This window comes from Rousettus aegyptiacus, unplaced genomic scaffold (genome assembly GCF_014176215.1).
Source record: "Rousettus aegyptiacus isolate mRouAeg1 unplaced genomic scaffold, mRouAeg1.p scaffold_m13_p_17, whole genome shotgun sequence".
Lineage (NCBI taxonomy): Eukaryota > Metazoa > Chordata > Mammalia > Chiroptera > Pteropodidae > Rousettus > Rousettus aegyptiacus.
Genome location: NW_023416292.1, coordinates 19,677,945 through 19,695,666, shown reverse-complemented (window position 1 = coordinate 19,695,666; position 17,722 = coordinate 19,677,945). Strand labels below are relative to the sequence as shown.

The 17,722-nt window shown below is 44.1% G+C and overlaps 1 protein-coding gene and 1 pseudogene across 11 annotated transcripts in view; one reads left to right on the top strand and one right to left on the bottom strand.

Moving 5' to 3' along the window:
• DNM3 (dynamin 3) overlaps positions 1 to 17,722 on the top strand; it is a 354,287-nt gene that overhangs the window by 144,012 nt on the left and 192,553 nt on the right. The window lies entirely within an intron of this gene.
• On the bottom strand, positions 1,662 to 1,780 carry LOC118613109 (annotated as a pseudogene).

The window sequence follows — 17,722 nt, the reverse complement described above, 5'->3', positions numbered from 1 at the left end:
TTCAAAGGATGACGGAGAAGGAAGATTTGGGAAGAAGGAGGAACTGGAATGAGTGTAAGAAGTGACAAGAGAGGCAGGGGAACTTGGAGAGCTGCGGAATGAAAGCCAAGAGAAGGGAACCTTCAGGGAAGGAAAGAATGGTCCAGTAGAATCAGATGTCTCCAAGAGCCCGAGAAACACTGGGGAAGTTGTCAGCTAGTTGGGCTGATGGAAGGTGCTGTGCAGTGTTGAGGCCCACGATGGTACCAGTCCCCGTGGCCTTGTGGAGCGCTCTTCCTCTCCTCAGCTGGAAGGTAGTGCAAAGCTGAGAGACCAGACGAGGAAACTGATGTCCTGAGCGGGGGTCTTCCTAGGGAGGCAGCATGGACGGTCAAGAGAGCAGATGAGCTAAAGATTTAAGGAGAGAGAGATTGAAATAAAAGATTGTTTGATCTAATACGAACGGGGTTGGTTGTTGTATCAGTCAGGATAGGTCAACCAGGTGACAAACCGCCTCTGCATTTCAGTAGCTTAACCTAACAGCAGTTTAATTCACCTTGCTGTAACGATCCCATGGAAGTCGCTGAGACCAGGGCCAGCTCTCCTCGCCGTGGGCAGTCATGGCCTTGGGAATCCGCGTCATTCTTCCCGCAGATGGGACGGAGGAAGGGGCCCGAGCGGGAGGTTGTTAAGGACCAGCCCAGCGACGACACAGCATTTTTGTTTTGGCTCCATTGATCTTAACTCAGTCATGTGGCCTCACCTAATTGAAGGGAAACAGGAACGGAATCCGAGCTTGTGCCCAGGGACACGAAAATACAAAAGATGATGTTGACGGAGAGTGGAAAGGTAGTGGGTCGGCCAGGGCATGGGGGTTTTACCGAAATTAGAGGACTCAGTAGCAGCGTTAAGGGGAAGAGGCGGCAGGGTTGGAGGCTGGATCCCAAGGTCGGAGCGGCAAGGGAGTGGCACCGAAGCACCAGAGGCGGCATCGGAGTTCAAGGAGACACTGCGGGAGGGAGGCCGCGACAGCCGCAGACAGTCGTGCCACGTCGTCTTCAGCAGGCGTGGGCAGCTGAGGAGGAACGGGGATGAACTTTCCTGGATTTGAATGTGTTAAAGGCCCCCTCCTGTAGCTGAGAATCAAGAGCAGGAAGGCTCAGCTGACGCGCTCCGTGGCCCAGACCGCATCCAACGGCAGCCGCACAGCCAGCAAGACGTTCTCGTCAGCCGGGGAGCGGAGCGGGCGCCTCCCAGGCATTGGGCGCCTCCTCATCCAGGCTTATTGTCTGTGCTGCTTCCCGCCAGTGTGCCGTCTCTCGCTCTTACTGGAGACTGGAGTGTGAGATTCGGCTTTCCCGAACCTGCAATCTCCATGACAACCTTCTTGAATTGTAGGCTGCAGACAGAAAGACCTCTCTTACTCAAACAGGGTTTCTTTCCTCCCTTCTTTCTAAAATCTAGTTTTAGTATACACTCTCTTTTCCTTAGGACTCCCTGTAAGTTAAAAAAAAAAAAATCATCAACATACCCCAATATCTTAAAATTTTCCTATCAAGTCTGCTAGTTCTTTTTTTTCTTCTTTTTTTAGGTGAGGCAACCCTTGGTTGACCTCATAGATTACAAGGAGCTTGTCAGCTTACAATTCCTTATTTATTTATTTGTTTGTTTGTTTGTTTTTTACTTTTTTATGCCTGGTCTTCCTAGGTGGTCTCCCATCCAAGTACTAACCAGGCCTGACCCTGCTTAGCTTCTGAGATCAGATGGGATTGGGCTTGTTCAGGGTAGCATGGTAGTAGAAGTCTGCTAGTTCTTAAACTTCGACAAGTACATGGTTTGAGTCCAGTGTTAAAAGAGGGCAGAGTTTAATCTGCTGTTTTACAACCGGGTGACAAATATTGCCAACTTCTTACCCTCCTCACAGCCCTCCCTACTCCTTCCTCCAATCAGCTTATTCCACATTTTAGGGTTTGTCATTCTTAAATTTGACCCTCACATGACTTTTTGGTACCAATCTTTGTATCAGGATTTTTTCAGATGTATCTTTCAGAAAAATTCAACTTAAACAACATTGGAAAAAAAGTGAATTTGTTAGTTTACGTAATTGAACATTTTGGAGATGGAGCTAAGCACTATTCTATCCATGGTTAATTGTCAAGATGAGCTAGTTTGATGAACCTCAGTGAACTGGACACATTCTTCCCATGTTTTCGTTCTGTTTCTTTGCTGTTGGCTTCATTCTTGGGCCCCTAAAGGTTGCAGTATGCCAGCCATCAACCCCCAGGAGATTTCCTTTCTAGTTTGAATCCAGCAGAAATAAACGAGTTTATAGAAAAACTGAGGCTCACTGTGATTGGACAGACTTGGATCACATGCTTATTTCTGAACCAATCACAGTGGCCAGAGAATGAGTTGAACCGATTGGCTTAGGCCAGATCACGTGGACCGGAAGTGGGGGCGGACTCCTTCCCACCTGAAAGTCAGCTGTGGTTGGACCAAGAGAGACTAGTCGCGGCAGGAGGCGTTTCACAGGTAATGGCTACAGGTACTTGCCGAGCAGCATTTTTCTTCAGAACAACTTACTTTGTTGTCTTCTTAAAGGAATGTAAGATGATAACTTGTTATTGAAACCCTATGTTTCATTTATTGATTACATTTAATGGTTTTTCCAATTCATCCTCTGACCTTCTTCCTTCTTCCCCTTCCTCTTTCTATCATTTTTTTTTTTAATTGCACTGACTTTACTAAGTTGAGGGGTGATATAGTGCAGTGGTTCTTCAGAGTGGGAACCGTGACACCACTGTGTGAGCAAATTATTCACCTTCTGGTTCCTCAGGTTTTTAACCTGTAGTGAGCTGATAATAGTAGCAACTGCTTCATAAGTATTAAATGAGATGTTAAATGAGGCTCTGGAGCAGGACGTGGCCGATGGCGAGGGCTGCGTAAAGCGCTTGCTCTTATGATCGATGCCGTCGTATGTCTCCATGTCGTGAAATGTACGGAATGCATCTTCTAAATCTAGACCGCCGTTCGGACTAGCACTCAATGTATGCCTCTTCATGATTTTTGTTTTTCCCCAGAAAATACACAGATGTGTTTACTGTATTTTTACAGCTGAGTGACATCTTAATTAAGGGTTCAGGGCTGAAAATCAAATGAGGAGAAAAATTCAATCTCAAAATTGCCTTGAAAAAGCCCTCCAGCAGGCAGAGCCTAGCCCCACACTCAGCTGTGGTCTCTACTGGGTCGGGAGCATCTCGCTTCACGGGCTTGGGGGGAGGCACCTGGGTGAGCTTAGGGTTCTGCCGGCCTCCCCGCTGCTGCCCGACAGCCATGTCCCTCCTCGCTCCTCTCTGGTCCTCCCTTTGTCTCTTTTGTCCTCTTCGCCTGTCCCTCTTTTTCAGAAAGTGTGATGTTCGATTCCAAGTAAGTTAAATGCCTGTGTGATTGAAATTTCCTGGAATTTTTATGACATTCAAAAATTTATTTTCTCCCACTATTGTTTATGAACCAGTGTAATTTTAGATCTGCATGTTCCCGCTGAATTAACAGATAAAAGACATCTTCGTGTCTTCCTGTCCCTGACTATTTTCAGTGTTTAGGGACATTGGGATTATGTCATTTCCTTGGTCCTGGCTGAGTAGCTGCCACTATTTTGATTTCCACTTCTTTAACTTCCATGGCACATTTCAGAGAAGTTCCCACTTTATTCTTACACAGCCATCTAGACGTTGGAGGGGTCCATAGGGGTTGCTGCTTCAGCCAACACCAGAGATTGCTGGTTTTCTCCCTCGAGTGGCTCTCCCTCACCCCAACCACACACACATGTGCGCACCCAAACGCAGGCACACGCACACACATGCACAAACGTGCGCATGCACACACACACACACACACACCCAAACACAGGTGTGCACACACGCATGCACACTCCGCCCCTTCCTGCTTCTGGCTCCAGGCCTGGGGAATGCAGCGGAGAGCTCCTGGATGTCTCTCTCGCTCAACTCTAGCACAGCTTCACTGTGTACGCGGCTCCGTTCCATCCCTCACTGGGTGGCTCACAGTACAGTCCTTTGGCCCTAGGGACTTTTTAAGTATCGGTCAGGAGAGAGCTGTCACTGCAGAAAAGCAGAAATCACTGCTCAAGTTTCCTTCCATTCCTGCCTCAATCCTTCTCGTACGTGTGTAGCTTATTTAGCACCAACTTTTGATGTAATGTATGATTTTGAAGCTCTAATTTTCATTTCTTTTACATAAGAAATGCATGAGCACTTTTTCTTTGTGAAACAGTTAATGAGGAAGTAGATAAACCCTTGACTCCCAGCCAATCCCGCTCACCTCCGTAGATAGAATAGCTGCTACCATTTCAGACACAGGCGCACACACATACGCACACACACGCACGCACACACAAACACAGGCAGGCGCACACATACACAGACACCTGGTGTGTGATTTTAAATATAAAAGTGGTCACATATTGTACACATTTTACACTACGGTCATAAGCTCCACAAGACAGACTTTTGTCTTTTTTGTTCGTTCATGTATCTGTAACATCTAGAACCTGGTAAATAGCTGATGCTCAGTAAATATATTTCAAGTTGAGTTTACTTCATCCATTTGATAACGTGTCTTGGAGATCGTTCCATGTACGTCCACAGACCGAAGGTGACAAGTCTTTTACTGGGACACTGTGCTGTTGTATGCTTCAGAGCATAGATGGGCCATGAGTAACTTAACCAGTCCCCCAAGGAATTTGTGTGGCTTCTGGTTTTTCCAAAACAGCCGAACCAGTTATAGACCCACCAACCATACATGAGAGTACCGGAATCCTCAGTGCTGGATTTCGTTGAGATGATCATGGTCTTGCGTACTGAACAAGTTACACATGGTCTTATTTTGATAGATTTATTAACCACCCTTGCTTTTCTAGTGTACGCCCTCCTCGGTCATTCTTTTGCCGTTGAATTAATTTTTCTCTTATTTAATTTAAGATTAGTATAGCTTTCTTGTGAAATACAGTTACTTTATAAAAATACATGAATATATCTATCAATGAATAAGCGAAAAATAAAATGAACGCGTATGCAATACTAGTGAAATTCCTACTGAAAGACAAAGGCCACGGAAACTGAGGAGGAAAGAACATTGCGCGCCTCATTCCTGATTATCTCGGCTTGCTCGACAAAACAGGAGGCTGGGCCAGGGGAGTGGGAGTTACGTGGGAGCCTTGAGAAGGTGGCCGAGCCTGTCGGCCTGGCTGGGGTCTCACCACCAGTCCATGAGCTGAGACTCCCGTGTAGGACACTGATTTCGTTGCTTGTTATACTGAGAGAACCCCAGTCCTTTCAATATAGCAAATTAATGGATTGGCAAAGGACAAATGACAAAACCTCGTTGTCTGCAAAGGTGCTCTGGGGTCTTTGGTCAGTGGCAATGTCCGCGTCCTATACCGGAATGTCCTTTTGAAAGGATGCCGCTGGTTCCCTGTCACAGTCAAAATAGAAGTAAACAGGAGACGAGAAATTCTTGTATATATTTTCAATGGAGCTCTTTTATTATTTTTGTCCATGGCTTCCCACATTGAAATCAAATCTACCCACTAGGAGTATGTCCCCGATTCACCATGACCAAGGCAGATTGCAGTTTCTGCCCCTAAAGCATGAATCTTTTTGTACTCAGTGCAATAACGTTACAGAACTTTTCCTGAGTCAGATTGTTTAGCCTAGGATCCTCACAATATGGAGACATCTTTGCCTTCTTAAGACATTTCATCAAGACTGTCCTGTGATTGTGTATTCATAGAGAAGAAAGGTTATGTGGACCGTGTCAGTCAGGCGGGTGAGGAGCCGGTGATCAGCTTCGGGACCTCCCTTCTCAGCTTCTTTCTGGACTCACTGCTTTATCTCGAGTCTTATGGTCAAGGCAGCTAAGTGTCACGGCGTTAATCCTGGCATGAGTGTAAATCGCTGGGCCATTTTATTATAATTAAAAAAAATTATGTTTTATAATGGGATACTTCCATTTGAGAACAATCTTAATTTTTTCCTCAGAAGAGCATGTCTTTCATCTTAGGACTCACATTTTCCAGGTAGTAGCTACACATGTCGGTTCAAAGTTCTGTTTGCTGTAAGTCCCCTGCCCCTTCGTGAAGTCCAATTTCTCTCTCCAGACATTTCAGTGAGGAGTTCATAGCTTCTGTGGAATCATGTTAACTTATCCTCGAGAGTAGTTTTCACGGTACAAGAAGATTTCAATTTTTTCCTTATATTGCAATTCTGTCTTTAATGAAGTCAGCAAACACAGGTTTAATAGCACATGTCGGTCTTTCATGTGTAGTTTGTATTATGCAAAAGCCCAGGGCAATTTTGAGCAGCAACATGGTATAACTTTTTTTTTGTTTTTTTCTTTTTTTTTTTTTTTAGAACAGGGAATCTTTCAGTTTACTCTTATGGCGATGGTGTTTATTGAGAGCTTTTAGGGGCCGAGTATTTAAATCAGGATTTCTACGCGGACTGTCTCACTGAGAGTTTTCCGAAGGTTTGGTTATTATTGTCCCCATTTGATGGATGAGGAGTGGAGAGTCACAGCTTTAAAGCGACTTTGTCGAGGTTACTACATAGTAAGTGCTGGGTTTTTATTATGGACATCGGCAAACATACGGAAGAGCTGGAAGGATAGGACTGCGAATGCCTATCCACCTCCTTCCCAGATTTAACAAAGGTTAACTTCGGGCCGGGTTTGCCGTATCTGGGCGTGTGTGTGTGCACGCGCGCAGTTAGAAAGTAAGTTGCAGACATCGTGACAGTTCATCCCAAACAGTTCAGCTGCATTGCCTAAGAAAAAGGTCAGTGTGCTTTTATGGCCACATCATCATTTTTTTCACTTAAGAAAATTAACCATAATTTTTAATACTATCTATTGTCCTTGTGATTTAATTGCGGTAATCCTAGTAGCTTGAGAGAGTTAATGCCGGTTTCAGATTTAAATGAAAAACCTTGGAAAGACCAATGTGGTTTATTGGCCCAGCAGTATATATTTCCCAATTATTTAAGTTCAGAAAATAAATAAAACTTATCAGAGATGATCTCTTGAATAAAATGTAAACATGTACAGCTTTAGCTACACTAAGGAATAAAATATCCTACCCCCAAAGTTACTATAAAATCACTTTGATTTAGCAACTGATCCGTTCCCTACCTCAGGGAATTCCATTAGGCTGAATTCTATGCGACGAATGTCCCCTGTCCAGGAAACGAGTGTCCTATTTCGTAACTGAACCTATGTCCCTGGAAGCTTTGCTGCGTGCTCTTGCTTCACCAAAGAGTTGGCCGAAGTTTCTGTCCTGATTCCTGGTGAGGTTATTTATACTTGTGGCCTGTGATGGATGGCCCCCGCGGGTCGATTAATCCATGCGCTGCCATTTGACGTTGTCTGCTTGGAAATGATGTGCATGAATAACAACGAGCTTGGGAAAGGCAAACGTGAATGTGAGGTTCAGCCATCGTGATTTCATTTCTAATGCCTACAATTATTCTTTGTTTGCAATATAATATGCGTTCTTTATCAATGGAGTTTGCCACCTCTAGCCGCTTTTCCAAGTTTTAATCTGAAACTCTATTGACTTTTTGTAAATGCCTTTTATGAGAAAGCACTATCATAACAAAAACATCAGTTTAATAGGAAGTCGTTTTATTGTGGCCTGCTCCACTCTACTAAATAGGATCTTAATTAAGGTAAGACTTTTTCAGCGTGCATTTGTGTTCCCAGTTTTTTTTCTCTTAAAAAACCTTTTTTCCCTTCCCCAGCAAATCTGGTCTTCCTGTTGACCTGCCGTAAAGTGGAGGAGGGAAAGAGGAAAAGGGGGATTTGTTTCTGAGAACTCGGCTATCTATAAATGACTTCCCCTGGTTGGGGACATCCCGTCGCAGGGTTTCATTTTCAGATGGCTGGTCGCACGGTCCGCGTCCTGGAGGAAGGAACCATGTCATCCTTCACTCATCCTGTGCACGCAGCTTGACCACTGCGCCCAGTATTATCTCCTGTCACTGCTGGCGTTTCTCGTGCTTCTCCTCTTCCTGAGGTTCATAACTCATGTCACTGATTTCCGGTGCATACGGAGTCAGGTTTTAGAAATATGAGACAATTTAAAAATTACAGATGCAAAGCCTAGCTGTTTGGGCCAACATCTGCAACGAGTTTACGAGATTAAGCAAAATAGCTGCTCTGGATGACTGATATTTACCAGGGCCTCTCCATTTCCCATCAGAGATCAGAATGCCTGTGACTTATGTGCGCTTTCATTTTCGATGGAGATCAGAATGTCATCTGTTACATACCTCACTTTATTAAGTTTCCTCGCGGAGTATCTTGAGTTACAGCCACGTTCTGATTAGCCATGTTTAAGAAGGTTGGGCAGAATATGGGCAATTACAATCCACACATAATCAAAGTACTTAACGTGAGTCCAGCGCTCTCTCCTAAAACTTTATGCTGACACTACAAACAGGCAAAACCTCCGATAGGGTTTGGTTTGGTTTTGTTTTGGTGCGAACAAAAAAAATCTAAATACAAACATCTGAATACGTCACTCCCTAGCCTACAACCGCTCGAAAGGACTTCTTTTCCTTCAGGACAAAGTCCAGACTGTACGTCCACTGTCCATTCCCTGTTCGCTTCTCACGCCGTCTCGTGGCACGAGCGCCCCTGAATCCCGCGGGCCCTTGGCGATGGCCTCCGCCAGTGTCCCTAGTGGTCCAAGCTCTTCTCTCGCTGGGGCTGTGAACGTGCTCTTTTCTGTGCCCGGAACACCTTCTTTTTGATTTTTGTCCGAATTACATAATCTAATTTTTCTTAGTTTAACGATCTCTCCCTTAGGAGTACTTTCCTCGACTTCTATACTATTTTCAGCCCTCCGCCCGATGTCCCCATAAGGATATGTACCTTTGTCACCCACCGTTTGTGTGTTTATTTCCTTGTTTAATGACCTTCTCCCCGACTTGCCTAGAAGCTCTGTGAGTCAGGCACAGAAGCTGCCGTTTTCACTGCCGTATTCTCTGTGTCTAACTTCGAGCCTGCTCATGAGAGGTGTCCCAAACAACTGTTGAATGGAAGAAAGTTATGTATTTGAAAATCTGGAAGTAAATGGCCAGCCATGTAAATGACGTATGAAATAACGATTTATAAGCTGTGATGTTGACATTCAGAAGGGAACATCTAGAAGGTATTAAAGCTGCTTATTAATTTTGGATGTTTTAGGCATTCAGAGGGAAAAAATTAGGTCTGAAATATATAATTGTTACTCAGAGTTGTCATTTCAGGCATGTCTGTGGTGATCATTCGAGTTTCCCACCTAAATACGTCATCAAAAAAAGTGATTACATATAGCTCTGAAATGCGAATCTGAATGTAGTAAATTACAGTCTTTTAGTGAAACCGACTTAAACTCGATTGACATTTAGGGCTAACCACCCAGTTATGTCTGGTACCCACTCTAGCAGGAGCCGTTATCATTTGACATAGGAGAGTTCTTCCTTCCTCATCCTTAACCTTTACTTGGTAAAGGTGTCCCAGACGTGTTGGTAACGTGCGCCTGCTGCATGTTTGCAAACAGCCCTTGGTGTTTGTACTGCCCCTGGCTGAGAGCCATCGTGCCAATAGTGCACTAACTTGTGACCTCGGGAAAGTGTAAGGATTCTGGAGGAGCGTAAGGCACACTCAGACCCCACTCAGGGATGACGTCTGCCATTTACTCAACATTTGCCAGAGGCCAGACATTCCACTGAGACTTCAGGTGAATGTGTCTCACTTAATACTTTCCTCTATTTGAGTTGGGGCTATTAGCTCTAATTCTCAGATGAAAAAAAAAAAAATGAAGCTTGCTTAGATTAAGTAAACTTGCTCAAATTCACACAGCTTGTAAACGACAGAAATGATGGACAAACCCCCAAAGCCCATGCTTTCAACCAGGCTATAATCTTATTGGGAAAATGGAAACAAAGCGAATATAATTTCAAGTAATTCAAAACAAATGTAAGTGCTGACTTCAGATAATGAACAAAATAAATCTTCAGAGAAGGAAGAGATCCATGTGGGCCGCTGGAGCTTGTTTATTATTTGTTAGAATTGTACCAGAGAAACTGGTACATTACTGAGGAACTGCGACATGTATTTCTACTTTTACCTGGCATATCGAATTATTTAATAATCTTATCGCTCTAGCATATCGAATTATTTAATAATCGTATCGTAAGAACAGCTACCACTTTGCAAATAGCTGTTTTGTATATATAAGTCAGTGTGTTAGGTGCTTTGTTCTTCAAAACACTTTAACCTGGACACATCCCGATTCGTGAGAACACATCGTGTTGCTTCTCTTTATGATCCAACATTTCTAGGAATTTCCTTAAAACGGGTTCTCTGTTTGATACATGTTTTCCTCATTGGCCAGATCTTAGTTTGTTTGGTGGCATCTAGAAGATGCTGTGAAGATGCTGATTCGTCCTTTGAAATCCGAGTGGCATGGGAGACCTTCAGCTCCGTCACCCGCCCGTCCAGTCTGGCTGCTTCCCTCTCCATCGAGCCACAGAAGTGATGCCCGGCAATGCCGTGCCGCCAGCATCCACGTCCGTGAGGCCTCGCTGGTGGCTCAAATCCCGAGGGCTTTCGGACCGGTTATAACTGGCCGCGCAGAATCCCCCAGCCTCCCCCTTAATCCCAAGTTAAAGGTACAGAAGGGGGCCTCCAGGTTCCCGCTCCACCCTGAGACCGCCCCCTCCCCCCAACCCCTTCATTTGCTCAGGCCGACGCCATGCTACTCGTTACATGTTTGGAACATTATCTCTTCAATCACCTCCATGTTACCTGAACCAATGAATCATTTTTTACTGCGAATCCTGTTTTCCCTCACGGTGGCATTGGACCTTTTCAGTCCTTTCGTCTCATTAAAACATTCCCTTCTGCTGGCTTCTCCGGACGCCGCGTTCCGTTTTTCCCCTCACCTCTCTCGCCACCTGCCTGTGTGCTTTTTAGGTTCCTCCCCTCCGCCCAGCCATGACGTGCCGGCTTTCCTCAAGGCTCAGGCCCAGGTGCTCCTGCCTTCCCACCCAAACTCTCTCCGTATGTCATTTTTTTATACCTATGGCTTCGGTCACTCCCATTAACAGTAGTTCACAAATCTGTGTTCTAGACTGACACTTCTCTGCACGCAGTGGCTTATTTCACATGCCCACACCTTGACATTTCCAGAACTCACGACTAACCCCACGCTAAACTTAGCTCTCCTCCTGTCTCCACCGTCTGTCCAGTTTCAGAAATTAAGCCTCGGGAGTCATCCTTGACACCTCATTCTCGCTCATCTTCCGTCTCCAATTTATCATTGTCCTATTAGTTTTCTCCTTAAGTATTTTTCAAATCTGCCCCCTTCTCTGTCCGTTTCTACCACTCGTCGAAGTTGTCATCATCCGTGACTTAGGATTCCCTCCGTGGGTTCTGCCTGATCCCCTGCAGCCTTTCCCTCTCTCATCTCTTCACCAAACCACAGTTAGAGGGAACTTTTTTATGATGCAAATCTCATGTCGCTGCCCTCCTTGAAACACTTCAAAGGCTTTCTGTTCATCTCAGGATAAAGACCAAATTTCTTCACATAAACGACAGGACCCAGCACGGTTTCCCGAATCTCAGGAATATGCATCAGACTCGCTCCTGCTTTTGGTGGGTGGCGACCCCACCCCCATTCCCATTGCACGCCCTGCAGATTTTAGCGCGAAGGCTAAAATCTTCAAATGCGTCCCTTCTTACAGCTCATACAGGTCAGCCCCCTCAGGTGCTGACCCACGACGTGGCAGCACCAACCACGGCTGTCGTTTTGCACTTCTCCGCGTGTCTTTGCGTAGCGTGTGTCCGATGCCCACTCGTCTATAAGCTCTGTGACGTTCTGGGACTGTGCCTGTTTGTTCAGTTTGTTTGTTTTTATTTTTGACTTATCCTTGTATTTTCAGCGTGCTGCTCGACCCAGATAAGGCACTCATTAATTTTCTATTGAGCGAACTAATCAATATTTACCGAGGCGCTTTTTTTTTTCTCTTATAAAGAAGCCATCTAAATTCTTTTTAGTAAAATATTCACATTCTACTCAAGCCTTGCTAATTACGAGGTATCTTTTCCTTCTCGTGTGCATATTTTTGTCCTTGAATGTGAGAAATAGATGACAGACTCAGTTCTCATTCTGTTTTGTATCATTTGGAATCTCTTCCACATGGAGGGCTCCCATTAACTTCAAAGGAAGCTCTGCACATGGAAAAGATACACAGGAAAAAAAGTGGAAAAAAAAGAGTTCTGATTTTCATCACGGTTAATGGCCCGGATCCTGTAGAGGTTTAGGTGAGTAATCTCTGAGAATAAACAGCTGACTCTTAGTGAACTCGTCAGAAATAGTTATGAATGTGGCAGAGATAGTGCATAAATAGCCCATTGGGAAAATTCTGGGAAACAGTAAAATTTCTTTACTCCTAAAGAGATTCTTTAGGAGTAAGTTTGAGACTCAAGATACTGTAATAGCCTAGTGAGCCACGGACACATGAAAAAACGCACTCGTCATGTGAGCATAGCTGAGGTTCAGGGAGCGGGACCCCGCGGAAGGAGGTTTCAGGTGCTTCTACGGGGCAGGGAGAATGGAAGACGATGGAGATGCCATAAAACTAGCCCTTGTAGGTTTGGGTGGTCCAAAAAGAAAAGTGGTCAGGAGCTACCCAGTATGGTCGTTGTATGAAATGATGACTCACGTTCTCCTTAACTTACAAAATTTTATGTATGTGGTTTCGATGTAGACTTGAGCCAGTGTTTTCAGGTAAAGGTTGGAATTCACAGAAAAGTCAGAGGGTTGTCATCTTTTTTGGCAGTCGGATCTCCAAATTAAAAGGGGATTTGATGTGAACTTTACACGTCGGTTCCTTATTTCCCATCAGTTTTGCTGCACAGTGTTACGAGGTTTTCAGCGACTCGGATCACTTCCTTATCCGAAGCAGTTAAGCTTTTCCTCATGGCGATATCCCGTGTAAGGTTTCATAATGATTTCTCTTTACCTTGTGCTGTCGAGTTATTTCTCTACCCAGTCCTTTGTAACCTGCCTGTTTTCTGCCATGCTGCATTCATTACACATTCAAGACGATCTTAAGAAATTGTCTGTTTTAAGCAAGGAATACTGTGATGGCAACTTGTATTGTTAATGGCACGAATATTAGAGAAAAATATGGAAAATACAGGAAAATCAAAGGTGAAATAAATATAACTTTATAGTTCATCACTAATTTTCAATCATAGCATTGTGATATATATCACAGTCTTTTTTTATCCTTGCGTTAATGAACAAATATAACTGAAATAATACCATATGATAAAACAAATAGGTACTGACCTAGGTGTTTCACACTTATTAACTCATGATCCTCACAATAGTTCTGTTGTTATCCCATGTTACCGAGAAAGAAACTGAGGCAAAGAGACTTCGATGTCACCCAGCCAGCTATCCACCTAGGAGGCGGTCGGTCTGGCTCTAGCCCCTGCCCAGAAATAGCACTCCCTCGCAAAAGCATTTCCTCTCATCACATAGTAGGTGTTTTGGGTCAGCTGAATTGAACAGATCAGAGGGTCTTGTTGTAATCTGTTAACCAGTTTCCAGTTAGGTGAATAAGTTGTTTCCAGGTGCTTGCTACTAGAAAGAGTACTCCAGCCAACATCCTTGCATGTATTGTGAGTTAAGGATGCTGAAATCAGACCATCACAGAGATTTTGTTTGATTCAAGTGCCGAGAGCCCGAATCCTCTGAGCGTACTCTGCACACTGGAGCGGAATGGCTGACGGCGCACACGCTCCCGTGAGGAAGGCCCATTGGCTCCGAGCACGGACTTGGCCGTGAACCAGGAGCCTGCTCAGTTTCCTCATCTGTCATGTAGGAGCATACTATCTCCCTCAATGGATTATTAACTGGATTAAAAGAAATAATATGCGTGGAGCTCCGAGCACAGTGCTTGGCTCTGAATAGTGTTTACTAAATGTAGTTATTGTTATTATTCTTGAATTCCTAGAAATGGAGTCAAATTGTATTCTTAACTTTGACTTTTATTTATGAAAGTCTGTGCTCTGATTTCCTAGAAAGTTAAAACCGTGGAAAGAACATCCAAACACACAAATGTCACTTAACCAATTCATTCATAATAGTATTTTGCAAAACAAACAATATTTCATCAAATATTTTATTATTTTGTCATAAAACAGACAATTTATTGAGATTGCCTTCACTGTGTAATGAACATGACATGTCAGAAAACTGAGGCAGACTAATTAAAATAGTTAAATATTTGATGAATTTGACTAGTCTTTACATTCCTTAACCTGTGGTTCACCTTATTTGCTTGTTTTCACAGCTTCTTTATCCCAGTCATAAGGTTAGTTCATCAGGTGTGAAAATCTGTTTTTTACATATGTCAGCTCACTGATAAGACACACCTGTGTGATCATGGGACAGGGCCACAGGCATCCATAAATACTGGTTGGCTGATTTATCAAATGTCTCGGGTGAGAAACACCTTTGAACACTTTCTTGAATTAAATGTATCCCTCAAAACTATACGCATGAACCCCTTCCTTCCTGTGGCGGAGCATGCGCTCCCTGTGGGCAGGCCGGCCCCTAAGAAAGGGGGGCAGAATGGTGAAGAGGACGGCCCGGGACCCCACGTCCCTGTTTAACCTCTCTCTACCCATCTCAGTTGTCTTTCTGGGTGGAATGAGAGAGGAAAGCACAGGCGTGCCTCTCCACCCCTCCCCTTGGGGATATTCTCAGCTGTCGCCCACCTTTTATTCTGTGGGGTCGAAGGGTAAGCCAGTGGCTGAGCAAGGAGTGGCTCACCCCCTCTGGGGAAAGAGATGACAGTCCAGGAGCCCTGCTCCTGCCTTTCGAAGCCACCCCTCCAAGGCTAACCGTGGCTCCTTTGGGCAGCCTCCTAGAACGGCCAATGGATGGAAGGCTCCGAAACGGATCAAAACCTTGTGCCAGTAAAAGCACTCCAAGGCCAGTCTGTGCCCCAAGTCGAATGTTTCCTCCTTATTTTATTTCTTGTTTCGAATTACATCCAGCCCTGTTGTTCTCATAGCCTGTCAGAGACTTTGCAATGATCCAGTGCCGTCATTAACATATTCTGATATGGTACACTCAGTAATAAAATGTCAATGAAATAGATATGCCCTCAAGGTGAATATGACTCCCTCCTATGGCGAAATTCTCAAGAATTAAAGTTCAAAGATTACATTCCCAAAGGAATTTGCAAAGTCTAAGATCCCTGTGGAACATCGAGTTAAAGTCTTTCCCAATTCTTACTGTCTCGGCCTCAGCCGGTGCCTTTGCTGGGCCCATGTAGCTTTGTGGCATTTACCCACACAGGCCCTGTGGTGTATCAGCTGCCTTTATAGAAGCAGCTGCTCATCTATGGGTGCAGCCTACGTATAAGTGTTTGTCATCTACCGAGATAAAAATATCAAACAGGTTTTGATATGGTTTCCAAACACCCCCATGTTACAACAATTAGAAGCCATCTGCAGAGCTGAGAAAAACTTGCACAGTCTCCCATAAGCAAGGCCAAGGTCAAAACGCCCTGCTCACAAATAAAGTTCAAGACCTAAAGCCTTGGCCACACTAGAACTTTTCCACATGTACTTTTTCTCCTCATAATTTTATTCCTTGACTGTGTATTAATTTTACGACCCAGCATTCTGGCCAGATGTTGAGATCCAAACTTAGCCCTGACATACAGATTTTGCCAACCCCGAAAGGCCCGACTTCTTATAGCACGGAGGGGACCGACAGGAACCCACTCTGGAGTAGACGGGGCTGGGCTGGTCCGCTGTCCCCTCTGCCGCTCTTGCAGTCGCTTCCAAAGTTTCTGTATTTGGCAAAAGAAGCTTGGGTGTTAGTCGTGGCAGTAAATGCTAAGAAGTGATTTGTCTTAAGGCTTACAAATAAGACCATGCCCTTTTAGCTCTCGAGGTCCTTTCTAGTCATGTAATTATGGGCTCGCTAGCTCTTGTTTACTCAGGCACTCAAAACAGAATTTGATACTCGAATACTAAGAGACTGTAAACAGCAATTATCCTGAACGTTGATGGATTTATTGTGGTCATTTTAAATTAGAATTCAAAATTAATGTTTTATATCTTTCTCTAAAGAGACTCTGCAGTCCAGCCTGTTTGTCCTGACACTCTTTTCAAGTTTCATGTCGCCTCGTCTTCTCTTTCTCCCTCGCTTTCCTTTGTTTTATTCTGTTTCTCTCTCCTTGCATTCTAGCCTCTCGTGCTCTCTCATGATTCTTCCTGAACGCTTGCCTTTTCCTGTCTCATTCCACTGTTTGAGACTGATTTTGTGATTTTTCTATACCTCAATCCCTTTCTGAAAAAGTACATTAGGAATCGTTTTTCTCAAATCTTATTTTGAGCCGATTGCCATTGGGAGAGAGGAAAAGTCCATTTGTGGCAGATATGCTTCCTCTGTTGGAAAAGAAAAGGCTGGGATTGGACCAGAGTATCTTGGACTTTTTATGATGTCGACTTACTTGCTATTAGCGTTCAGTGCTGAACACGCTTCCATGGGTGTCTCCAAAGGGATACGGGCCGCCTATACTCACCACATGGTGGCTGTAAGCCTCTTGCTTTTTTTTTTTTTTTTTTTTTTTTGCTCTTCAAGTGAGAAAGCTTATTGCAATGCAAATAACTGTAATGCCATAGGATGTAATAATCTACTCTAATTAAGTTTTATGTCAATTCACACATTTCACTTTAACTGTTATTTGTAACTCATCATTTCCATATAGCTCAATTGAATACATCCGCCAGGCGAAATGATGTTTAATCAATATTATTTTTGGCTTATTATTGAATTCTTCTAGAAATAGTGATGATACATTTTGAGAAATGGTACCAGTAAGATCAGGCAATTTATGGCTTCACATCATTTTAAATTCCCCAAACCTCACTCTTGCCTTCGTTCACATACTATCTGCTTTTTCACCCCATTGGTTTCTCTGGTCCCATCATCTTTCTATTTTCTCTCTATTTCCCCCCTCCTGCCTTGAATAGATTGAAGGTAGAATCACCTGAATCGCTCTTTTGCCCCAAACCTTCATCATCTTCGCACCCAGGTACTTAGGTCACGCGGGTCCAGAAATTCAGAACCCCGGGTCGGTTCCCACTTATCCCCTCTTTTTCTACATCGAGTGGGCAGAACGCCACAGTGTGTGTGGGCCAGCTGCCTTCCCGAAACTTCATGACCTTCATTCTCAGCTTTCGACCAGTTTTTAAAGACCTTAATTTATTTTTTTTTAGAACAGTTGTAGGTTTACAACGAAACCGAAAGGAAGGTACGGAGATTTTTCATTCCCCCCATGTCTATAACCTCCCCCACTATCAGCATCACTCACCACTCACCAGAATGGTATACATATATTTTTTAAACCGAGGATGAATCTACTTTGATGTCAAAATCACCCCAAATCCATAGTTCACCTTAGGGCCTGCTTTTGGTCTTGTGCATTCTATGGGCTTGGGCAAAGTATAATGACATATAGCCGCTGTTATAATATCAAACGGAGCATTTTCACTGCCCTAAAAATGCTCTTTCCTCTGCCTATTCATTTCTCCCTTCCTCAACCCTATCCTTGGCAGGCATTGATTTTTTTTGTTGTCTCCATGGCTT